Source organism: Caretta caretta, chromosome 3 (assembly GCF_965140235.1).
Source record: "Caretta caretta isolate rCarCar2 chromosome 3, rCarCar1.hap1, whole genome shotgun sequence".
NCBI lineage: Eukaryota > Metazoa > Chordata > Testudines > Cheloniidae > Caretta > Caretta caretta.
Window position 1 is genome coordinate 151,588,351 of NC_134208.1, and position 26,968 is coordinate 151,615,318.

At 42.2% G+C, this 26,968-nt stretch overlaps 1 protein-coding gene across 1 annotated transcript in view; it reads left to right on the forward strand.

Annotated features, from left to right (window-relative positions):
• The first annotated feature begins 5,670 nt into the window (after positions 1–5,670).
• DNAH8 (dynein axonemal heavy chain 8) overlaps positions 5,671–26,968 on the forward strand; it is a 598,059-nt gene continuing 576,761 nt past the window's right edge. Inside the window, exon 1 of the mRNA XM_048843472.2 lies at positions 5,671–5,951. The gene's annotated coding sequence lies outside the window, so the exon portion shown is untranslated. The remainder of the gene's footprint in view (positions 5,952–26,968) is intronic.

Sequence of the window (26,968 nt, forward strand, 5' to 3'; positions counted from 1 at the left end):
GGGTTGTCTCTGACTCTCTCTTACTACAATTCCCAGCATGCAATGTTTAATTTGCGATTAAACCACCTGAATCAGTCCACTTAAACAAAACAGCAAGTCCCACCTTTCAGTGCTTCGTAGTCGTGTAGCTAATACCGAACCGGGATATGCAATGCTACACTGAATAGAGTCTATATATTGCACAATACATATGTGGAAGAGCTGCACAACCTTTATGGCAGAAGAGAAAGTGAAATCAAGATATTTGTCACTGTCCAAAATACCAAGGAGCGTGAGAAAGATATGTCCTCAAACTGTCAGATAGTATCGGGGTTAGCAACGTGTCCGTACACAGACACAAGTGTCCGTGATAAAAATTTTGAGGTCCATGGTAATTTTTCAAAAAATTTAATGACTGAATGATATAACCCCTTCCAATGTCCGTCACTAAGTATTGTAATTTTGTCAAGTGTATCGCACAACATGGTGGTGCTGAGCCCTGGATACTATAAATGATTGTCTATCTAATAAGGAAGAAATCAGTCTATATTTAATTCAGGGAGAAAGACAGCAATTTTCATGTGGTCCTCCCTGTTAAATGCTTCAGCAGGACCAATAACATCAATGTGGCCACTGAATGCCACTCAAGCACCTCGCAGTCTAAAAAGCAAGAAGTATCTAAAGCAACTCGGGGAGGAAAGAGAGCATATGAAGCATTATGCTATTTAGTGACCTACCACCAAATAAGAATTGGACAATACTACAAAAGTGACACATGATACAAAATTCCAAGCAATAATGCAAGACCCTTTTCCAGGAAAGTGTTTTGTGTGTTCTATCTGTCTCTGAAAGGCAACTCTCAGATTTCTTTTCACACATCAGTTGGCTGACCAGATAGCGAGTGTGAAAAATCGGGACGGGGGTGGGGAGTAACAGGAGCCTATATCAGAAAAAGCCCCAAATATCAGGACTGTCCCTATAAAATCGGGACATCTGGTCACCCTACATGTCAGTGCCTGTATATAGTAGCTTGTTATGACAGTAAACATTTGATTTGGAAATGATAGATTCCAGCATGATGGAACATAGTCTAGCCTAGAATTTGTGACTGGAGTTACCACTGTTGTTAGTTGTCCAACACAACAAACTTGTTTCTCATTAAATAATAAACTTGAGGAATCATGATTTATCAGCATATCAAGATGCAACATAAATTGTTGTTCTAAAATGTCATCATATTGAGTCAAAATGTCATCACATATCTGAAAAGGATATTTCATGGAATCTGAAAATGGTTAAAAATAGGACAAAGTAGGTTGCATTTTAGAACTCTATGAATAATATTTAACCTATGGGAACTGCTAGTTTTGTCTTGCCATAGATTGTGGATTTGGGAGAAGTTAAATATTAATGAAGTGAAGAGAAAGTAGAGAGAAACAACCACAACTTTTTTTCTCAAACTGATAGAGAACAAAAGGAAAGCCAAATATTGCACTAGCAGGTAGAACAAAGGCATACTGAAAATCAGTTGAAATTAGAAATGTTGCTCCCTTAACAAACAAACAAACAAACAAAACAAAAAACAGATTACCATATATCTTCCTGCAAAATATTGTAACAGAACAATTAAAGCTCACAGAGTGTAAATTTGTAATGTATGTATATTTTTATTGCAGAAGTTTCCAAGTCACAAGAGAGCTACCATCCAGTGGTACAATCCTTTTACTGTATGAGTGTTACAGAATATATGCAGAGCATGAAGAAAAATTACAATCTTTATATAACACAAAGTTTGAATATCACTTAAAAATATCCTCATTTCGTCCTCCATATGAACGTAGGCCCCAAACCTGCAAACACTCATGCATGAGCTTAACTTTACTATCATGAAAAATTCCTCTGACTTATATGGGACTATTCAGGGTAGTAAAGTTAAGCATGTGTGTAAGCATTTGCTGGATTGGGGTTGCAGAGTATAGTTCATCTGTCTTATCTTGTTATTAAATAAGTGGGAGGAATGGCCCTGCTTCCTTGCCTTTCCTAATTATTGGCAATGCAAAGAATATTATTCAAAACAGATAAGTGAATTAAAAAAAAACAAGGCCATAAGAGCAAAATTGAAAGACAAAATAATTTGTTATGATACAGGTTGCAAATATATATAAATTAAAGAGGAAAAATAAAATGAAACTGTATTAAAAAATTTGAAACCTAGGAAATGTCAAGTTGAGGCAAAATTTAAAAAACAAACAGATACAAAAATTGGAAAGTACTGTTAAGGTATCCCAAGCATTCCATGTTGTGTATTAGATGGGTACCATATTTCCCTACTTTGCTTTAGATAGTTGCCCTGTTTCTCTGACAGGCTTTAGTGGGTGTGCTAGACAGAGGCCATTCTGTGCAGGTGTGCCAGAAAGAGGCAAGAGCAGCAGGAATCGGTTGTCTCTACTGTCTAGTATACTTGCATAGGGGACAGCCTTAATGTGGCTGCCACCACTTCAGAAACTGGGCATGTCTATACTGCCACGCAGTGCAGTGTATGAATAGCAGTGTGCACCAAAGTGCTGTACTATAACTCGCACCATGTGGATAATGTGGGCATGAGCTGAAAGATCCCTACTTCACTATATGGTGCTGCTTGCACAGATTTTATTGCAGAAGCCCTCTACACCAACATTCCACACAAAGATGGACTACAAGCCGTCAAGAACACTATCCCCGATAATGTCACGGCTAACCTGGTGGCTGAACTTTGTGACTTTGTCCTTACCCATAACTATTTCACATTTGGGGACAATGTATACCTTCAGATCAGCGGCACTGCTATGGGTACCCGCATGGCCCCACAGTATGCCAACATTTTTAAGGCTGATTTAGAACAACGCTTCCTCAGCTCTCGTCCCCTAAAGCCCCTACTCTACTTGCGCTATATTGATGACATCTTCATCATCTGGACCCATGGAAAAGAAGCCCTTGAGGAATTCCACCATGATTTCAACAATTTCCATCCCACCACCAACCTCAGCCTGGTCCAGTCCACACAAGAGATCCACTTCCTGGACACTACAGTGCTAATAAACAATGGCCACATAAACACCACCCTATACCGGAAACCTACTGACCGCTATTCCTACCTGCATGCCTCCAGCTTTCACCCTGACCACACCACACGATCCATCGTCTACAGCCAAGCTCTGCGATACAACCGCATTTGCTCCAACCCCTCAGACAGAGACAAACACCTACAAGATCTCTGTCAAGCTTTCTTACAACTACAATACCCACCTGCAGAAGTAAAGAAACAGATTGATAGAGCCAGAAGAGTTCCCAGAAGTTACCTACTACAGGACAGGCCTAACAAAGAAAATAACAGAACGCCACTAGCGGTCACCTTCAGCCCCCAACTAAAACCCCTCCAACGCATTATTAAGGATCTACAACCTATCCTAAAGGATGACCCAACACTCTCACAAGTCTTGGGAGACAGGCCAGTCCTTGCCTACAGACAGCCCCCAAACCTGAAGCAAATACTCACCAACAACCACATACCACACAACAGAACCACTAACCCAGGAACTTATCCTTGCAACAAAGCCCGTTGCCAATTGTGCCCACATATCTATTCAGGGGACACCATCACAGGGCCTAATAACATCAGCCATACTATCAGAGGCTCGTTCACCTGCACATCCACCAATGTGATATATGCCATCATGTGCCAGCAATGCCCCTCTGCCATGTACATTGGTCAAACTGGACAGTCTCTACGTAAAAGAATAAATGGACACAAATCAGATGTCAAGAATTATAACATTCATAAACCAGTCGGAGAACACTTCAATCTCTCTGGTCACGCAATCACAGACATGAAGGTCGCTATCTTAAAACAAAAAAACTTCAAATCCAGACTCCAGCAAGAAACTGCTGAATTGGAATTCATTTGCAAATTGGATACTATTAATTTAGGCTTAAATAGAGACTGGGAGTGGCTAAGTCATTATGCAAGGTAGCCTGTTTCCTCTTGTTTTTTCCTACCCCCCCCCCCCCCAGATGTTCTGGTTTAACTTGGATTTAAACCTGGAGAGTGGTCAGTTTAGATGAGCTATTACCAGCAGGAGAGTGAGTTTGTGTGTGTATGGGGGTGGGGGGGATGTGAGAAAACCTTGATCTATGCAGGAAATAGCCCGACTTGATTATGTAAAGAGTTGTCACTTTGGATGGGCTAGCACCAGCAGGAGAGTGAATTTGTGTGGGGGGGTGGAGGGTGAGAAAACCTGGATTTGTGCTGGAAATGGCCCACCTGTTGATCACTTTAGATAAGCTATTACCAGCAGGACAGTGGGGTGGGAGGAGGTATTGTTTCATGATTTCTGTGTGTATATAAAGTCTGCTGCAGTTTCCACGGTAAACATCTGATGAAGTGAGCTGTAGCTCACGAAAGCTCATGCTCAAATAAATTGGTTAGTCTCTAAGGTGCCACAAGTACTCCTTTTCTTTTTGCGAATACAGACTAACACGGCTGTTCCTCTGAAACCTGTCATTGCAGGTGTGAAGCCCTAGTTAGTTTCCTTTGCTTCATATAGCAGTCAAGGAAAGAAAAATATGATTAAAATAGGAAAAAGTGATTTTAAATAAATCCACAAAAACTGACTGGGGACTCATGAGCAAGCATAGTACTTGAAAGTACTTTTGACTAATATTTTAAAATTGATTTCAAGTTGACAATGGTCCTTTAATGTTGTTTAGGGACCACTGTTTGACTTCAGGCTTGGGACAAAATGTATGGCTATAGTTAGAATATTTTTGATTTATTTATTAAGCACTGTTACCTTTGATATTCGTACATCACTTTCTGATCTTTGGGTAGGAGGTAGTCCATAAATATTCTTATTTTAAATTATTGTTTTTGGGCCAGACCAGGCCTTAGAGGGCATGTGGAGAGGATGGACCCTACATAATTAAAGGATACTAGGAATGTGAGGGTGCGGTGGTGCTGCACTAAAAAATTGCAGGCAGAGGAACTATATGATTAAAGCTTACTGCCCTGATTCTGCTTCCTTCCAAAAGTTAGGGAAAGGATCTCTGCAAACCTCTTTATACAAGAGCTGTGAGTGGGGTCTAAAGAAGAAGCAAGTTGTGTATGATTTTGCCTGGGGATATAGCTCATACCACATGCCCTATTCCCTCTGTGGGCAGAAACACTAAACAGGGAGAGACTGTGGAGTATAGTAGGTCACAATACAGGAAAGCAGTAATGCTGCCTTTGCAATGGCTGTGAAAGTTGCACCTGAGCATTTACCCCTTGGGCAGAATTTGGTCCATCAAATGTGCACATTTCTGGTGGTTAATTAAAGAGGGATCATTCAACTTGACAACAGAACAAGTCAGAAAATCGGTTGGCTAATGAAACCTGGCCCTGGGCACATGCAACAGGGGATCTAACCCTGAGACAGTGGAGCACCTACAGGCACAGCAGGAGTTTTCCTCATGGGAAGAGGGGGCTTCTAAGGCTACAGGGGCCATGGTTAGGGAGCAAGTTAGGGGGACGGACAGTGACCTGGCTGGGGCGGAGTTGTGGGAAGGGGTCAGTGGCAGAAAATGAGCGTTCAGAGACCAGGTACCAGGCCCTAGTGCGACAAGTTAGGGCGCTGTGGATCGCCAAGCGGGGTGGCATCAGAGACAGCAGAGCAGCCGCACGCGCCTGCAGCGTGGCTCCCACCCCCCACGTTGGGGCCGGGCCGCGCGAAGACTGCTTGGCTGGGTCGCGCGCCAACGATTCTTTCCATAACGGTCTGGTCAGCGGTTGCGAACTCCCCACCCCCTTCCATGTACCCTTCCGCAGCGCTGTCTCGTCCCGGCGCTCGAGCCTGGGAGCAGCGGCGGCATCTTCGGGTTTCGGAAGGTGGAGGGATCCGACGGAACTCATTTCTCTCTCGTCTTGGGAGGGAAACCGTCGGCGCTTGGCTGAGCAGGTGAGTGTCCCGTTTCTCTCGAGAGGTCCGGCAAGCTGCTCGGTACAGGGCCGAGCCAGGTCAGTGAAGGGGGTGGCCTGCGGTGGGGGAGGAGAGGCCGTCACCCACCTGCTCCTCCAGAAGGAGGCGCAAGAGACCGGACACCTCCTGAAAGCAAAAGGAGAGAAAGTTAAGAGCCAGACATACCCTCCCTCCAGAAACCGGCCACCCTCAGTGCCCGGCCTAGGAGGGAGAGTGTGAGACCGACAGCCGGAGGCCGCAAGAGACGCCGTTGTCTGTACGCATCACACCCAAACACAGAGTCTGGTCTGGGCGTGGTGGACGAGGCTGAGGCGCCCGCCCGCTTCTAATATTTGGGCTAGACAGCAAAGCCAACCGTTTTCCCCGGGGAAGGCGGAGAGCGCTTCCGCTCCCCTCAGGAGGTGGGGAAAACTAAAGAGAGCCCAACCGAGCTGCAGGGATGAGGGAAAAGGGAGACCCCGACTCCCCCATTGACGGGAGGGGGCCTCCAAGGGGCGGGGAGGAGAGAAACCAACGCATTCGTCTCCGTAGCAATAGAGGGGCCGGCACTCCCTCTAGTTTTAAGGTAGGGAGGGAGTGGATGAAATCCTGTCTCCATTGAAGTCGTCAGGGTTTTGCCACTGGCGTCAGTTGGCCAAGATTTCACCAACTTCCCCAGCCCTGTGGGGAGGGAGGCGCACTAACGCCCTGAATCTAGAGGGAGAGAGAGACTTACCGAAACAGCCGTAGAGAAAGAGAGCAACTGAGAGTCGTACAATTACCCCAGCCACCACTGGAGGTGGAAGAAAAAAGAGACTGATGCCTTCCAGCCCCTGAAAGTGGGGAGGTGGAGATGAAGAGCCTGACTCCAACCTCAGTAAGAGACGGCAAAGGTGGCTTTTTGGCCATATTAGCACTTCAGGGTTTTGGAGTCTGCTAGTGGTTGGTTTGGCCACTTACATATACCAGGTCTGGTCTATTTGATATTCAGGCTGCAACAGACCCCCAAGTAACTGCTTGGCAGCCCAGAATATCAAGAGAACTGATGCTATATCTCTTCCTCCCTCCTCTGACACATCCCTGTGCCAGATGCTGCAAGACTGTGCATGTCCTGGGTGTTGCAATTCGTGGGTGGAAAGACCTGGCATTATAGCATAAAAGGAAGAAACAAAGTTCAGGATTGGAGTCAGACTCCCCACTGTCATGGAAAAGAAATCCTGACCCCCTACTCCCTAAGGAAGAGGCCATCCTGTGATCCCTAAGAAAGAGACTGACTCTAACCCCTGAAGAAGGAAGAGCATGATTGCACCTATCCCTTGCTCCAGGCAGCATAGGCAGGGCATATACTGACACCCACCCCCAGCGGAGAGGAAGTACAAATTTCCATTCAGGGGTGCTGGAACAATTTTTTTAGGGGGGGTGCTGAAAGTCATTGTACAAACTGTGCATCCTGTAAATGATGGAAGCCGTGCATCGGGTTGCTATTATTACTTCAAGCCAGGAGGTGTTCAAGGAGGTGTTCCATCCCCAGCACCTCCAGTTCCAGCACCCCTACTTCCACTTAGACCCTGTATGTAGTGAGCACACCCTTGACCCTGTAGTGAAAGAGATATAAATACTCCCCTTCAGGAATAAGGGGAGATAGATCTACCTTCCGGATTCTAGGGTGTAGACAGACTGACCAATCTCAACCCTAGCCTCAAAGAGAAAGAGGGATACTGATGACCCTGGCATTAGGGACAGACAGTGAGACAGTTGCAGGAAGAGAGACAAAAATGTGGCTCTGTGCTCCTTCCTCCTAGCTCAGGAAAGCAGTGAAGAGGAGTGACCATCTCCCCTGCACCCTGTTGGGGGTGGGGAGAGATCCATCAATCTCTCTCCCATCTATAGGAGAAAAGAGATCAAATGAGGTTACCCTCCAGTCCTTGCCCAAGTCAGAGAGAGACTGCCGCTCCTCCTCCCTAATATAAGGGGTGGAGGAGGTGTAGATAGATACTTCGGCTCTTGGGAGTGGGATGGGGAAGAAAATGAGAGCGTGTGTATAAGAGACCAAACAGTTGATCTGGACCCCAGTGAGAGAGTGACTGATCCTTTGGTTCCAAGGGGACTGATGAGGGAGACTAACCCCCTCCTACACATCTGGGCACTAGGGAAGACACTATCTGAGATCTTCAGCTTCATGGGGAGGGGATAGAGAGAGAAATAAACTAGCCAGTCCATTCGAGTGGCAGATTCAGGTGAGAAAGATTTAACTCTTATCCAACGACCAGCCTTACACCGAGAAAGATCACTGATCCATTCCCCTCAGATACAGATGAGGTGTACTCCCATCCTTAGATGGGGGAAAGATTGAAATGGATACATTATCTGAAACATAAGGATAAAGATTGGGTGTGGGGCAAGGAGCTGAACTATAATCATGGGGTTAGGACTTCTCCCTTCTGATTTTTCTGCATCAGGATTTTTTTTTTAAATTTTCCCATCTCAGGATTTTTCTTTCAAGAAAGAAAAACAGCTTTGGTTCCGGAGGAGGTGATTGTATGTTAGATTCCATAGAACCTCTCAAGGACTGCTGTGTCAAGATCTTTATTTTCAAATGAGCTGTAGCTCACGAAAGCTCATGCTCAAATAAATTGGTTAGTCTCTAAGGTGCCACAAGTACTCCTTTTCTTTTTGCGAATACAGACTAACACGGCTGTTCCTCTGAAACCTGATCTCTGTACAATGGCATTCTTCAGAAGTTTTTTCTACTGTCTAAAGCCCCCATCACTACAGTATTTAAATGCATCACAATCTTTATTTTGTCACAGCTGCACCTGTATTCCCCTTCTGTTGTCCCTCCAGGTCAACCACTTTAGGCTCCAGCCGTTACCTCTCTTGCATAGAGACCTGTAGCTCTCCTCTTCCTGAGTGGGGTTTTTCCAGGCTGCATACTTCCCTGTTTACACTGATATCCTCAGCAAGCCAGACTGCCTAAACAGGCCGGTGTCTGTGCCTTGGTTTGCTAAGGCTACAAACAGCTGTAATTGCCAACAGTCACAAGTTACCACACAGCTCTTCGTAAGCAAGCACATTTGTTCTTAAGATAAAAGCATCACAGAGAAAATACATTAAACAATAAAAAACGTACAAAGATGCTCATAAAACTTACCAGAGATCATCACTGCCCCCCAGCTCCAACATGGGCTTTGGTAGGAGCCAGTCCTTCAAACCTCACCAAGCATTCTTTCTATGGTCAACTGCATCTCAGAACTAGTCTACCCCCCGAGGAACAGATAAGTCATTCCTTTGTACAGCTTGGGCCTTTGATTTTGAAACTCTGGGAACAGGTAATTAGCAGACAGTGATTCTCTCCTCAGGGCATAGCTTCAGAAGGCTGGGTTTTTGCATAACCTGAGGTAAGGAATTTGCAGTATTCATGTCCCTCTAGAGCAGTGTTTCCCAAACTTTAACAGCCGGCGAAACCCTTTCACTAAATTGTGAAACCTCATGAACCTCCTCCTAAAAATGAATATTTCCAGGGATTTAAGTTTAAATTTCCTCTGCACTTCACACTCTGTGGGGCTCCTGCTGCTGGACCCCGTTGAGCTTGGGCTGCAGGTCCTGCTAACTGCTGGAGCTCGGGGTGCCAGCCCCAACTGCCCAGGCCCGCTCTCCCTGGGGTTCAGGCTGCCGGCTCCCCCACTGATGGGGGCAGGGCTCAGGCTGTCAGCCCCAACTGCCCGGCCCCGCTCTCTCTGGGGCTCGGGCTGTCTGCCCTGCAATTGGGTCCCACCTGCTGCCTCCAATGCCTGGGGTCCTCTGGCCACCATTAGTGAAATTTTTCTGACGAACCCCCTGTAATGTTCTGTGAACCCCTAGGGCTTTGCGAACCCCAGTTTGGGAACCACTGCTCCAGAGATTCCCCAGGCAAACCACTGGTTACTGTTTGAGCAAAAAGTCCATTCTCATCTGGCACATTTTCAGTTTAGTACCTTGAAGCTTATAACACTTCCCAGAGTTCACATCACATCTCCTTTCTAGAAAGAGGGGACATACAGTCCTGGCCCACAATAACACATAGTTTTTGCCTTTAATACAGTTCTTGCCAAAGAAACTTAATACAATAAATTTATTCAAAGATATTGTGGGGAATTGCAATGTTTGTCACATCTATCCCTCAACACCCTTGTGAGCTGGGGGTTGTGATGGTGCCTCCCATAAGGCTTTATGGAAATATACTTATGAATGTATATATGACATAACTAGAATGTGTTTTATGCTACATATGCCATGTAACGTATCTCTGTAAAGGGTATGATCTACTGAATCTATTAATCCTATTTGTGTGCATGTATTATTTTTGTATTCAAAGTTATGAATATTAGCTGCATACTTGTTTGATTCTGAGTAGGTTTTAATGAAGCAGTTGGTCAGCTTCCTGAGAAGACTATTCTCAATAAGTGTCCAACCAAGAAGCCCTTAAGCCAACAATGAACTTGGAGACACCAATCCACATCTGGGGTTTCCCAGGAATGTGGCTTGGCTGGTAAGGAGCTCAGTCATGCATAGACATGTGACTTGCCCAGGTGACTCTAAAACTCCATTTTGTAGCTGGACTTCACATAGGAGAGAGGAGGGGGGTCTCCACCCATAAGAGAAAGTCTATTTAAACCCCTGGGAGACCCTTCCATTTTGTCTTCAGCTGGCTAAAGAAAGGGCCTCTCCACCCTCAAAGGTACCCGAAATAAACTGGAACAAAGGACAGTAACTACAGGGGGTGTGAGTGATTGCTGGACCCAGACTAGAAGGAGATTAGTCTGTAAAGGGAAGCTTACTGGAACTGGTGAGGTTTTTATCTGTATTCAGTTTGATTATACATAGACTTGCATGTTTTATTTTATTTTGCTTGGTAATTCACTTTTTTCTGTCTGTTACTACTTGGTACCACTTAGAGTGTATCAAAGCTCTTGACCTTATTCTTGATATTATTTCTGGAAAACATGTAGTGAATGTTCTACCTTTAAACTTTGATTGGACTGTCTTAAAGGGTTCTATTGATAGTGACAGAATAGCTGTGATGGGACACTCTTTTGGTGCTGCCACAGCCATTGAGGCTCTTAGCAAAGAAGCTAGATTCAAGTGTGGCATTGGCCTGGATGCATGGATGCTTCCTCTAGATCAGTGGTTCTCAAAGCCGGTCCGCCGCTTGTTCAGGGAAAGCCCCGGCATGCCGGACCGGTTTGTTTACCTACCGTGTCCGCAGGTTCAGCTGATCGCGGCTCCCACTGGCCGCGGTTCACCGCTCCAGGCCAATGGGGGCTGCGGGAAGGGTGGCCAGCACGTCCCTTGACCCGCACCAATTCCCGCAGCCCCCATTGGCCTGGAGCGGTGAACCGGAGCCGGTGGGAGCCGCGATCGGCCAAACCTGCGGACGCGGCAGGTAAACAAACCTGTCTGGTGCGCCAGGGGCTTTCCCTGAACAAGCAGCGGACCAGCTTTGAGAACCACTGCTCTAGGTGATGAAGTTTATGCCAAGCTCCACCAGCCATTGTTGTTTATGAACTCAGAAAAATTCCAGTGGGCTTCAAATGTTCTAAAGATGAAGAAACTTTACTCCACTGGCACAGAAAGAAAAATGATCGCTATCAAGGGATCAGTACATCAGAGTTTTCCAGATTTTACCTTCCTGGTTGGTACCTTTGTTGGAAAGATTTTCAAATTAAAGGGAGAAATAGACCCAAATATAGCTATAGATATAAGCAACAAAACTTCATTGGCCTTCTTGCAGAAACATTTAGGTCTGGAGAAAGGTTTTGATCAGTGGGACGCTCTCGTAGATGGCGAAGGTCATAATGTCATTCCCGGAATCAACATTGATCTACCCTCAACTCGGCCTGAATCACTAGAATGAAGAAACTGATAATACCGTGCATACTAAAGCACTTCTTAAGTCTTCAACAAGATCTTACTTAGAAGTATAGTACTGGTGGCCAGCTACTTCCCACAGCTACAGCATATTTTTTTTTCTTACTTATCAAGACAGGTGACTGTGAGGCAGTCTTATTGCACACTGATAAGAGTTGCAGGGGTTTAAATTCATAACAGCCTATAAACTTATTATTTAAAATACTGTAATAAACTTTTACTTTCTACCAATTAAATACTAAATCATTTATTAGATAGATGTCTGGCTCTAAATTAGGAAAGAAACAGTGTTGCCTAGTGTTTACATCAGGCGACTTTCATTCTGGCAAGAGTTTGGGCAAAATGTTTAACCTCTCTGCTCTTCAGCATCTCCATTCTTAAATGGAGAGAATACCTAACCAGCGTATCAGATGCTTTGAGCCCTCCAGCTGTAGAGTGCTACATAAGTACTGAAAAAAAAAAAAATTACTAGAACGGAGTTAGCCTGACTTCAAGAATATCAAACGGGAAGCCCTGATTCAGTTTCTTAAGATTCTGATCCCAAATGGAGATATTTTGTAAAATCCATTTCCACCAGCACCACTGGAAGCCTCTTGAGAGCAGTTGTTCTTGGGAGGGTTCCTGTAAGATTTCTGGAAGTTTGGCTTTTCTTGTGAAGTTTCAGTTCCATCTTAACTGCAAACTGAAAGAAGGCTCCTTCTAGTTTTGGATTTGACCCAGAACCAAAATTGCAAGGACAGATTAGGATCTAGGGACTTAAATCACAGTCCTGCCTCCCAAAATTCAAACCAGTTTGGATTGTAGGTGCCACATACGGTATTTTTAGTAGTTAATAACTGATTCTGTTTTTTAGAAGCCACAGTGTACAAGCTTAAGCATTCCTGCCATTCTCTAGGAAACTAAAACTGCATACAAATTAGCTGAAATGTTTTCCCTCCATGACAGACAATGGAAGACTAGTAAAATTTCTTGTCAAGATTACAAAGCACATAGAGCACTTGGGTTGGATTTTCCAAAGCACCTAAGTGACACAGGAAGCGCAAGTCCCGTAAAAGTCAATGGGATTTTGCACCTTCTCTATGCAACTTTTGCCTGCTTTGTAAACATCAGTTAGGGATGAGGCTGATACTGGAGAGAAAATTGAACTCTCAAGGCAATGTAGTCTTCATTTTTAAGAGTAATTATTTTGTCTTTATATACATTTTCCTGCTTTGTACAAATGCCATCTCAACATATTGTGACATGCACTATTACATTTAGGGATGCTTCTTTACATGCAAAGAAAAAGAAATCAGGGAGGGATAGCTCAGTGGTTTGAGTATTGGCCTGCTAAACCCAGGGTTTTGAGTTCAATCCTTGAGGGGGCCATTTCGGGATCTGGGGCAAAAATTGGGGATTGGTCCTGCTTTGAGCAGGGGGTTGGACTAGGTGACCTCCTGAGGTCCCTTCCAACCCTGATATTCTATGATTTTACTTAATTAACCCAGAGTATGTATTAATACTTGGGGGGGGGGGGCAAACAGCTGTGCATATCCATCAATGTTATAGAGGGCGAACAATTCATGAGTTTACCCTGTATAAAGCTTTATACAGGGTAAAACGGATTTATTTAGGGTTTGGACCCCACTGGGAGTTGGGCATCTGAGTGTCAAGGACAGGAACACTTCCTAAGTTGCTTTCAATTAAGCTTACAGCTGTTACGGGACGTGGTTCAGATCTGGATCTGGGTTTGCAGCAGGCTAGCGGGTCTGGCTCACACCAGGCAGGGCACTGAAGTCCTAAGCTGACAGGGCAGAAAAGCAGGAGCAGAAGTAGTCTTGGAACATCAGGTGGCAACCCCCACGGGGTTTCTGTGATCCATCCTGTCACAGGGGTAATAGTATTTTTCTGGTTTCAGAGTAACAGCCGTGTTAGTCTGTATTCGCAAAAAGAAAAGGAGTACTTGTGGCACCTTAGAGACTAACCAATTTATTTGAGCATGAGCTTTCGTGAGCTACAGCTCACTTCATCGGATGCATACTGTGGAAACTGCAGCAGACATTATATACACACAGAGATCATGAAACAATACCTCCTCCCACCCCACTGTCCTGCTGGTAATAGCTTATCTAAAGTGATCATCAAGTTGGGCCATTTCCAGCACAAATCCAGGTTTTCTCACCCTCCACCCCCCCACACCGCTGCTTTTACAGATGGGAAACAGAGAGGCTAAGGTATTTAGGTGCCTAACTCCTATTGATCAGTGGGAGTTAGGTGCCTAAGTACACTTGAGGGTCCGGGCCTAAGTGACCAAGATCACACAAAAAGAAAAGGAGTACTTGTGGCACCTTAGAGACTAACAAATTTATTTGAGCATAAGCTTTTGTGAGCTACAGCTCACTTCATCAGATGCATTCAGTGGAAAATACAGTGGGGAGATTTTATATACATAGAGAACATGAAACAATGGATGTTACCATACACACTGTAACGAGAGTGATCACTTAAGATGAGCTGTTACCAGCAGGAGAGCACGATAGGGAAGGAACCTTTTGTAGTGATAATCAAGGTGGGCCATTTCCAGCAGTTGACAAGAACATGTGAGGAACAGTAGGGGGGGAAATAAACAAGGGGAAATAGTTTCTTTGTGTAATGACCCATCCACTCCCAGTCTCTATTCAAGCCTAAATTAATTGTATCCAGTTTGCAAATTAATTCCAATTCAGCAGTCTCTTGTTGGAGTCTGTTTTTGAAGTTTTTTTATTGAAGAATTTCCACTTTTAGGTCTGTAATCGAGTGACCAAAGAGATTGAAGTGTTCTCCAACTAGTTTTTGAATGTTCTAATTCTTGACGTCTGATTTGTGTCCATTCTTTTACGTAGAGACTGTCCAGTTTGGCCAATGTACATGGCAGAGGGGCATTGCTGGCACATGATGGCATATATCACATTGGTAGATGCGCAGGTGAACGAGCCTCTGATAGTGTGGCTGATGTGATTAGGCCCTGTGATGGTGTCCCCTGAATAGATATGTGGACACAGTTGGCAATGGGCTTTGTTGCAAGGATAGGTTCCTGGGTTAGTGTTTTTTGTTGTGTGGTGTGTGGTTGCTGGTGAGTATTTGCTTCAGGTTGGGGGGCTGTCTGTAAACAAGGACTGGCCTGTCTCCCAAGATCTGTGAGAGTTATTGGTCATCCTTCAGGATAGGTTGAATAAAGACTGGGAGTGGATGTGTCATTACACAAAGTAAAACTATTTCCCCTTGTTTATTTCCCCCCTACTGTTCCTCACACATTCTTGTCAACTGCTGGAAATGGCCCACCTTGATTATCACTACAAAAAGTTCCTTCCCACCCTGGTGCTCTCCTGCTGGTAATAGCTCATCTTAAGTGATCACTCTCATTACAGTGTGTATGGTAACACCCATTGTTTCATGTTCTCTGTGTATATAAAATCTCCCCACTGTATTTTCCACTGTATGCATCCGATGAAGTGAGCTGTAGCTCATGAAAGCTTATGCTCAAATAAATTTGTTAGTCTCTAAGGTTCCACAAGTACTCCTTTTCTTTTTGCGGATACAGACTAACACGGCTGCTACTCTGAAACAAGATCACACAGAAAGTCTGTGGTGGACCAGAGAATTGAATGCTTGTCTTCCAAGTCATAAGCTAGTGCCCTAATCATTGGACAACTCCTGATGGTTTAAATACTAGCATCAGCCAATTAGTGAGCTGTGAAGGGCGGCCCTTCAGCCCTTGCTGGGAATTACATCCTGCAGAGCCTAGATTCATAGGGTTCCCCCATGGAAAGCTAGCCAAAGCGTTTAGTGGTTCTAACAAAAAAGGTCAGCAACTCACAATTCCTGTGTTTCTGGGTTCTAGTCTGCCTGGTTGTTACAAAAGTCAGATGAGACTACTTGTGTGCTTATAAGTTAAGCATTTGCATAAGTGTTGGCAAGAGTGGGGTCCAAAAATGTATTTATTTGGAGGCTTAATTGTTTCAGTAAAAATTGGGGAATGTTGTATTTCTGATTTACTGGAAATTAACTTTTAAATCAAATTATAGTATATGTAAGATAGAATTAATCTGCAAAACTGAAACCAACTTGTGTTAAATGTTTTTGCTTTCCTGCATTTATGTTATACAACAACTGTATCGATTTTTTTTTTTTTTTTTTTTTTTTTAGTGACTAGTAGTTTTTATCCCATAAACTATGACTAAGTCTCACTCATGTTAATATAGGTTGCTGGCTCTTCATTCTCCACAGTATTCTTCTGCACTGCTGAAAAAACAAAATGAAATCTGTACATTGAAATCAAACTTGTTTAAGTGCTATATAATAAAAATATACAGTAGGTAAAGGTTGAATAAGTTTCAGTAAACTAAACTGAGAAAGTTTCTAAACTGTATCTTCATCTGCACTTGTTTTTGTGTGTTGATTAGCAAAATAAGACTAGTTGTTTACACGTAGTCATTTTCTTAAATTAGAATGACTAGTACAAGTTTAGAAAAGATTCTCTGTACCTGCAGTAGATATTACAGAAGGAAAAAAAGCTGTTTTATTGCTTATGTCAACTATGTACACGATTGGCCAGTATTTCCATCAGTTCAGTGGTTCAGATTTAGATCTCAATTCTACAAACATACACAACTTCATGCATGAGTAATCTCATTGGAGTCAACAGGACTACTCATGTGCATTGAGTTAAATGTATGTGTGATGCTCTGTACCTCGTAGGAACACCCTACACCCCCATGTTATATAATGTATAAAATGATTGTGTGGTATCCAATTCAAAGTTTGTCATGTTGGGTGTCTTTGGAAGGCTTATAATACACTGAGTATAGTTGTTATAGTAATTGTTACAGTAATGTTATAGGTTATAATTTTATGTATATAGTTATGAGGCTGAAAATATATCCTCATGGCTTAAAGCAAGCTCATGCAAAAACTCTCCAAGAACAGACAGGCAGTTCACCCCTCATCAGGGCATGGATGGGACAAACCCAGCCCAGCCTCACAGGAACAATGGATACTGGCTTAGGCAGCAACAGAAGAATCTTAGACCCTTGAGGGAGTTACCTCCTTTCTTTGGGCAGTTTGGGACTGCAATGAGGTAATGCTCACCTGACTCTGAAGGGGGGCAGGGCGCATGCACAAAGCCAAGAAGAAAGAAAGGACATGATAAAAGGGAGAGACATTTTGCCATGCTCTCTCTCTCCCACCTCCATCTGCATACACCACAACCACCAAGTGACTGAAACGCTGATCAAATGGGAGAGCCTGACTGAAAAGCCAGCCTGTGGTGAGAAGCATCTGAGTTTTTAAGGACATTGAAAGTGTTAAGATCAGCTTAGAATGGGGTTTGCTTTTATTGCATTTGACCAAATCTGACTTGTTATACTTTGAGTTATAATCATTTAAATCTACCTTTATAGTTAATAAATCTGTTCATTCATTCTACCTGAAGCAGTGCATTTGGTTTGCAGTGTGTTAGAGACTCCCCTTGGGAGAACAAGCCTGGTACATATCAATTTCTTTGTTAAATTGACTAACTTATATAAGCTTGCAGCGTCTAGTGGGCATAACTGGACACTGCAAGATGGAGGTTCCCAGGGTTGTGTCTGGGACTGGAGATATTAGCTAGTGTCATTCGCTTGCAAGTAGCTGGGAGCAGCTTACATGCTAGCAGCTGTGCGTGAACAGCCCAGGACTGGGGGTTCTCACAGCAGAGCAGGGTAAGGCTGGCTTCCAGAGTAAGGATTGGAGAAGCCTAGCAGATCACCGGTTCAGATAACACCAGAGAGGAATGTCATAATGTGCTACGTCTGGGAGATTTGTGCATCAAAAAACTAAAAATTCTGCATATTTTGTCAAAACACCACAATATAATCATGCTGGTTTCCAGTTGGTCATGTATTTAAACTACAATACAGAAAAAAGTAACACACAAAAAAGTTACAACTACTTGGTAACCAATACCCTACCCCTAATTCTGGATTTTCATTTAAATTACATTCCAGAACACCAAGCAGCACAATAAAAATAAAATAGAATGTCATTTTAAATTGCTTACACTTTTACACAAGTCATTTTTGCTAATCATGGTCCTGCATTTTAGTACAATCCAGTATTCTAATTTAAATTATAGTACAGAAAACAAAGCCTTTAAGTTTTTCCTCACTTAGTGATTTCCTTTAGCAGAACGGATCAAATTGTACAGTGAAAAACTCTGCATCTGCAGAGTTTGAGACAGCATTTATGCAATTCGAGGCCAGCATTTATGTGACTGCATTTATGCAGTTTGGAATTCTGTCTTTCACTGAAAGCCAAAACACCTGAGGGCTACAAAAATAGCTGCAGGCACAATTTTTTCCCCTCTACAGTTTTAGCTCCTGTTCAGGTACCTCAGAAAATGCCAGGTATTGTTTATATCCTGCTATTTTTAAACACGATGAGAATCAAATCTACATGTCTCAGAAAATTCAGATCTTCTTGTCCAAATGAGAAATATTTGTCAATTTTTTCAGAAGACTGATAGCCTCTAAAGAGATCTAGACAGGCAAGTTTTTCCAACAGGAGATAAGTTTTCTGCCTCTCAAAATTTGAAGAACTCTGAGGTGCTTTCTGAAGAAAGGGAGCTCTAGATGTGAACTGAAATATCTGTAGTTCTTCCAGAAGGTCAAATGTGTTAACACTGCAAGGCTTCCTGCTCTCGAATGTCAGATTTAAACTGAGACTTTGTTCACATATCTCTGCTAGAAAAGTGATGTGTACTTTCAACAATGCATACTTAGCTGCGTCATTCTGTGTGAATTATTCAGAAAATGCTGAAACTGGAGAGCTGGTGTTGCACTCTTCATTAAAAACTTTTGTAGAATTGAAAGTTCTTAGATTGATATCGAACAGCATGGAATGAGCTGTTCCCGTGTGTGGGCTAGGAGGCCTGGATGCTTTTCCAGCTGGAGACTCTTGTAGTTTCTGGTTCATGAAATGGAGCTACCTCACTTTTGTACTACCCGAGTTGTAAAGTGCTTCAAAAACATGTTCTATAAATGTTTCTAAATGCTTCACCAATACCTTCAACAATATGTCAAACAGAGGATATGCCCAGAATTCAGAAACAGTATTATCTAAGAAAAAACATAGAATCAAATGCCTTTTTCATGTAAGTAGTATTGTCAGTATCAATTACTACATTTTCATGATCAATCTGGTACTCATTTACGGCTTTGACTACTGCCTGTGAAACAGTTGAGTGATTATCATCACCTAAAAAACACTGTGTCCACCAAAAAAAGTAAACAAGTCAACTGCAATCAGGTTCTAATGGTGCAAGCAGTACATTCAGAACTGATCTCGCCTCGTCACCACAACATTAAAAAATAACAGCAATTTTCTTGTCTTTAAGCTTCAGTTTTCTTTCAGGTACACTTCAGGTATGTATGTCTCAGTCAGTTGTGTCCAGGAATCGCACACCCCATTCCAGACCCTGCTGTCAAGAAATTCTCTCACAAGTGGATGGTCAGTCTTTAACAAGGGGATGTTGGCACCTGCTAGTGTCTTCACCCATGCTGTACAAATCTGAACGTAGAAGCAGTTAGATAAGTCTTGAATGAGGACAAATGTTTACTACCCATGTAATATTGTTAATCTAAGATTTATTCATATTATATTTAGTTCCGAATTTCTAGATTTTAATTTAGATTTAAAGTATAGTAAATCATATATGTAAATAAAATATTTGGTTTATGCCTCTAAGGAGAGGCACACTCAATAACAAAAATGCATCATCAAATCAATCAACTAAAATATCACATGAAAGTGCAAGTTATAGTGTAGAGCAGTGGTTTTCAAACTTCTTTTCTGGTGACCCAGTTGAAGAAAATTGTTGATGCCCGTGACCCAGTACTTCCCCCTGCCTAGGAGCCGGACCTGCTGCTGGCTGCTTGTGGGGCGCAGCGTGGTGTCAGAACAGATAGTGACTTGCCTGCCTCAGCTGGGCAGCACTGCCGCTGGGACTTTTAACAGCCTGGTTTAGTGGTGCTGACTAGAGCCACCCTGACCCAGTGCCTTACATTCCGTGACACAGTACTGGGTCGCAACCCACAGTTTGAAAACGACTGGTGTAGTGTGTATTATTAAAGAGAAAACTGACCATAATCACTTAAAAAAAAAAGTTAACAGAGCTGTATATTCAAGATCTTATAGCAAGTGAAGAGACCCTATTGCTATAGCTCTTCTAAGCTGCTACTTATATTTCAGTATAAGAACATTTTTTTGTATTTCCATTCACCTTCACGTGTTCTTGCTTCGCCTGGGTTTTGTTTTTCCAGTGTACTTGTAATGGTCTTCTGATGCTTGTTTCTGCCTCTCTCCCTTGATTTTTTTTTTTTTTTTGGATGCACAATGATCCACAATTGCATACCATCAGTCATGATTGAGAACAACATTGCAGGATGTGCAAAATAAATTGTTCCCATCCACATGCAGTTTTATAGGGATTCTTGAGTATGAGAAGCTGGTGCAGCCATTTGTAATGCATGATGTGAAGGCTGTACAGGTTGTGCAAAAGAATGAATATCCCTTTGGTCACTTCATCTGGACCTATTTGGCTACTTTGGGAACTGCTTGGTTCTGACTGTCCTGACAGTTTATTGACTGCTTGATACATATTTTATTTTCCCTCAAAGTCTTTTTTTTTTAAATGGGTAAGTAAAATAGATCCTGAGCTGTAATCTAACCCCATTATGCCACTCTGGCACAGGAGCAAAGCAAGAAAGCACATAGACCTTCTTAGCTGAGGATTCCCTTGGTATGAAAGAGTCCTGACTGTCCTATGCCAATCCCTGTATAGGAAACAAGGAGGGCTGGGGAAAGGAGCACAGTCAGAGCATGCTACACTCTTGCCATTGCGAGTTGAACATGGCCCCCTGGGGACCCACTAGCTGGCATATTTTGTGGTAACAGCTTCCATCCTTGTACTCTTTAACCAACCAACAATAAATGTACTGATTGATTTAAAATCAAGCGCATACTTGACCAAAAAGGGGACTTGTACCACTCTAAAGGTCAATAAAGTTAAGCTATCAGCAAAAGTGCCTCAGAATGATCTCTGCTGTTCTTTGATGGTAAACGGTGAATCAGACAGGGATTCAGGTGAATGCTGAGCTGGACGGAGAATAGGAGTGAGGAGCATTGGAGGCAATCCCCAAACCTCTTTGTCTAATAGTAATGTAATTAAGTTTGAGCCTTTATTTCTAGTCATTAGTCAACTAAAAATGAAGCCATATGTTCAGTATGGCATCACAGGCAACTGAAGATTAAGTGAGAGCTGGAGAATCAAACTCCCAGTTTATATTAGCTACTGACCATCTCTAGAAAGGTCAGTAGTAAACAGTTCATGGAGCACATGGACTGAAAACTTTTTCAGGGGTCTGGGTGTGGCTGGCTCACTACAAAAGCAACTTTCCTTCTCCTGGAATTGACACCTCCTCATCAATTATTGGGAGGGGACTACATCCACCCTGATTGAATTGCCCCTGTCAATACTGGTTCTACACTTGTGAGGTAACTCCCTTCTCTTCATGTGTCAGTATAATAATGCCTGCATCTGTAATTTTCACTCCATGCATCTGAAGTGGGGTTTTTCCCGCCATGAAAGCTTATGCCCAAATAAATCTGTTAGTCTTTATGGTGCCACCGGCCTCCTTGTTGTTTTAATAAAAAAAAAAAAGTTTTATTCTCTGATGCTGCAAACTCCTATGCACATGCTTAATTTGACCACTATAAAGTCATGGTCCTGCTTAAATGTGTGCAGGATCAGGTCCTTAATTTCAATATTATTTTTTGCCTATAGCAGTTTTGTAAAATTGAAATAAAATATCCTACCAGTAGTAGAGTGTTTTTTAAAAATAGCATTTATAATTTAGTTATATGTTTTAATCTAAATTTGCAGTGGTGCACACATTCAAATTTAGTTTAACAAGGCCTTAACTGATTTAACTTGCTTGATTTAAATCAGTTTTTTTAAATTACGTTATTTACCCGGTCCTATGTACCTCTTTATGCAGTGTTTCCTGATATTTCTTTCAAGTGTCAGTAATGTCTATTTGTTTGTCCAAAACAATGTGACTAGACTTAAATATAGTCAGTACATCTTCAGTTGTCTTATATTTACTACTTTGGCAGTGATAGTAATATATGTTTTGTCACAAACCGCTTTACTAGTTGTCATTAGGATAGGTTGGGTTATTGTATATCTTATGGAAGATTTAAGTGTTGAACCTCCTGTCTTAGGTGAAAATGAGGCAAAGTGGTTATAAACTGAAGTGTTTTACAGTTTTCCATTATTCCTGGAGTATCTAATTTGAGTGAAAGATACATGAATACTGCAACATATGTAATGAGTTTCAGATTTGCCTCGTTATTCTGATTTATGAGATTTTTTCTTCCTCTGTCACATTTGTAGCTTTGTAACTAAGTTGTCCATGTGTCATTTGAATTTTTATTCACAGTTATAGGTTTTATCGCTACTTCTGTCAAACACTGATCAGTGAAGACATAGCATTTGTGTGTCAAAAATGTTTATTCCAAACATACAACCTGTAAGATGGTCACAGTGGGAGACCACACGCCCTTTGCTACAACACTTCTGGAGTGCTTCGGTTCAGGGGAAAATTAGCTCACAGTTAGTGTCCCAGGTGTGCAGTCACACTGAGCAGCGATAAGTCTATAGGCCCAGAGCCCTCAATCAGGGCGAGGCAACACACAGTTAATGGCTCTGGCTTGTGGTCTGGGAGACCAGCAACGAGTCTCTCTGCTCAGGTCCTCAGTCAGGGCAGTAATACCGTAGGGGCTCTGACCTATGGTGAGTCATGCAGAGCAATAGAGAGCCTATTCCCCCAGCCCTCAATCAGGGAAGGGCAGCACTCAGTTCAGGAAAGGGGCTCTGGCCTTCAGTCCAGCAGAGCAACAGTGGGGAGATTAGCTCTCTGGTGTGAAACTCAGCAAACCATCTAGAAAAGGAGTACTTGTGGCACCTTAGAGACTAACCAATTTATTTGAGCATAAGCTTTCGTGAGTTACAGCTCACTTCATCAGATGCATTTGCCATCCGAGTTCAGGCAGGGTCCAGACCAATGCAGGCCTCCTGACTACAAAGTGGGGATGCTGCCACCCCTGACAGTGAGATGACAGGAGGACACAGGCCCTCCCGCTCCACTACATCCCAGCCCAGTGCCCTAACAGTGGTCCGCCACTGGGTCAGTGGGAAAAATCAAACCGCAACACACTGGCTGCTTGCAATCAGTCACACAGCCAAACCCTATTTGGCTTCCCTAGGCTCCTTCCTACACTCAGTCCAGGTACCTGGGGTTGTTGTTGGTCTTGCTTGAGTAAACAACGAGCAGCAGCCCAAACAGCTCCTTGGTATCCCTGGCATCCGGCAGCTCCATCCATCCTTCCAGGTCTCTGTAGTAGCTTCTATCAAGTCAAGGCTCCAGCAGCAGGGGAAAGACATGCTGCTACTCTGCACCAACTGAGCTAGAGGGCCGGCCTTTTATAGTTCCTGTTCCTGCTCTGCCCCTGTGCTTCCGGTGGAGTGGCCATGGGTTTGCCAGTTCTGCCCACCAGAGGGCAGTCACGGTTCTCTCCCGGTCTGTCAGGGAGGAAGGCAATGCCCCCTTGCTACACAACCGTATATTTTGATTTCACATGATTTCCATGATAAATGGAACATTGTGGATATTGCTCCACCAATCAAGACTCAGTAAGAGTTTTCTTCTCCAGGAATAGTGCACATGCTGTTTAATCTCATCATATACTGAATCCAGCAATCTTTCAGTAAATGTGCACATGCTTCATGTTGAGCACAAGAGTAGACCCAGTGCAGTCAGTGGGACTACTCACATGCTTAAATTTAAGTAGAAGCATAAGTTGTTTGCAAGATAGGGGCCTAAGTCATCAATGAGGTTGTCACAGTCCTCAAATTAGCTGCAACTCTGATCCTCCTGGTCTCCTCCAGTACACCCCACTAGGTCTTAGGCCTCCAGCCATCACCTGTCTCAGACCAGGGCCTTAGTTTTCAGATCCCTGCAATTCGTTATGATTTTGCCTGCAGTTCTGATCTCTCAGGGTAATGACAGGGTTATCCAGTGATCAGTCTGTTTTTTTCAGAACCACTTTTTTAAAAAAATCAATAATACTTTGCTTTATGAAAGCAAACAGTTTATATGCATCCTTAGCTTACCAGGTGTTCACCCATCTTCAACATGGAGATCCTGGTAGGGCTAAAATACTTGAAGTCCTCCCACAGAGCTTGTTTTTGTTGATCACAGTCTCGTGCCTGTCAGTTCTGGATGGTGTCTCTCCCTGGATCAGGGCTGTTATTTTTATAAAATTTGAAGTTCCTTTTCTGCTAAGACCTTTGAAACAGGTAAAATCAATCAATATGTGTGCTTTTTCCTAAGGGGGTGAAACTTCTGTTGTATGTTTGAATATAATAAGGCATGATGTCAAATAACTAACTCAGTTTAAGTTTTATTAAAAAGAAAAGGAGTACTTGTGGCACCTTAGAGACTAACCAATTTATTTGAGCATGAGCTTTCGTGAGCTACAGCTCACTTCATCTGATGAAGTGAGCTGTAGCTCACGAAAGCTCATGCTCAAATAAATTGGTTAGTCTCTAAGGTGCCACAAGTACTCCTTTTCTTTTTGCGAATACAGACTAACACGGCTGTTCCTCTGAAACCTAAGTTTTATTAGTAGTTAATACAGTGCTATACAGAAAGGAAAACATGTTACCTACTGTCTGTAATTGGAGAAGTGATGGGAGCTTATTTCAGTTCACTCCTAACTTCCCAAGCTCTTTATATACTAGTTTAGAACACAGAAAACCCTTTCTCGTGTTCTTTTTGTAGGGTGGTTTTGCTGACATTAGTTTATTTTGAATATTTTCTGCTGGTGCTAATCAATAAATTAATGACAGGTTTCAGAGTAGCAGCCGTGTTAGTCTGTATTCGCAAAAAGAAAAGGAGTACTAGTGGCACCTTAGAGACTAACCAATTTATTAATAAATGAATGACATCTGTAACCATATTTAGCTTTTAATGACTTAGACATCAATCAGTGTTTCCTGTTACACTGATTACAGAATACGTCTGCTTTATCAAATATTCCTTGTCCATTTGGTCAATTACTTAATTTGATCAGTTACAGTGTAGTTATGAGTATCCCTTATCAATTACACCATTTTGTCCATTACAGCATACATCTATAACAGGCATTCCTTTATATGCTATGTGTGTTTACAGAAAAGAGATAAAAAATGACCTATTGCCCTGTGAAGCTTTTTTTAATGATATCTGCTTTACTTAATTGATATGCTAAAAGCACCTTTTGATAGTTTTTTTAAAATTATTATTATTTATTATTTATTATTAATTACAGAAAATACCTGCCCCATATCAGTTACAACTGGTCCCTTTCTGGGCATTTGGACTAGGTCAGTTAAGTCAGAGTAAAAAACAAAGTGGATAATTAAGTACAGTCCTACTGATTACAGACATTTTTGTGAACACTACTTTAACACAAATCATTAGGGTTAGCTAAAGTTCATTTTAGGTTAATCTTAAATACAAAGAATTATAAACACAAGGCATAGTGGGACTTTGGTTCACCAAGAAAGAATCAAAAGGTTAGGGTAGGTTGAGTCATTTACTGTATTGTTTCAGTACTGGAGATTTGCATTCATTATCCCGCATTTTCAGTAGTTTCTGTAGAAAACATTCTTTATTTTATCCATTTAAGCAGGAATGCAATCACTACTAACAAGCCCATAAAGATACATATCATATTTATAAAATTAAAACAATAGTGTTTAAATATTCAGTGATTTCATATCATCTGTCCTAGAGTCAAGACCTTTAACATATATGAAGGAATTTGAAAAATGACAAAAATAAATTTTAATTACAGTAAGCCAACTTGCTTGCTTGTTACTTTACTTCATTTGTCCAACTATCCTAGCTCAAATTAATTTAACTTTTTTTATTCGAGATATTAAAGTGCAAAAGGTACTTATTTTATAGTCTGAGCATCTCTACCCATAAATTAAAAATGCAATCAGTATAACAAGAAATACTACAACAACCCCACAAATTAGAATAGAGCCATACAGCTCAAATGAATATATTAAATTCTTTACTTCACAAGACAGAATGAATGTAACTGTCAAGTTCAAAGCTTAGCACCCAAATTGGTGTAAAAGGGCTGTCAATCAATATTCTCTGGACATCTCTACATAAATTATGAAACCCAGCCACTCTGCAATATTTGATATATCATTAGTGACAAACTTCTGATTTTCACAAGCATTTAAAAATAGACTTCAAATGAAATCGATAAACTGCTCTGATTTTCATTGTAACTCAAAAATGAAAGGAAATAGCATTTACGAACAATTAAGGTCAAATATTTTTCCAAATTCAGTGAAAAGTTTAGCATTTCTTACTAAAAGATCCAGAATATTCAAAATGACTGACTGAAACAGCATCTTCAATTTCATCCTTAGTATCAGCAGCACAATTTTCACAATGTTATTTGAGACTTGCCACCACATCTTTGTTGCACTTTTTACATCATGCATGTAATTCTTTCTTAACATTGCCAGCACTAAAGAGTTTCTTCAAAATATTTCCAGATGAGATCCTTGTTGCAATCAGGAGACACTGTCCATTTTCACACTAAATATCTAGTACTGTAACCTTGTATAATAAAATTGTAAAAATTAAACATTTTTCTGCAAAAATTTATATAAAAAGCAACTTATTCCTAGCTATGCCCTGATCTTGCAAGCACTTATGTATGTGAGTACTCCTATTGACTACAGTGGAGCTACTCTTGCGTAAAGTTACTGACATGCATAAATGTTTGTGGGCGGAGGCCTTTAGGGCCTGGTCCAAAAGCCGATTGAAGTCAATGGGAGTCTTTGATGTGGTCAGCCCGTGTGTGTGTGTTATAAACTGATGGATCCCGTTGCTTTCATGGATGAGTGTTCAGCCAGTATTAACTTAAGTTTTAGATTTATTTGTTTTTATGGCGTCTCACATGGGAAGCTCATCCAGTCCTGG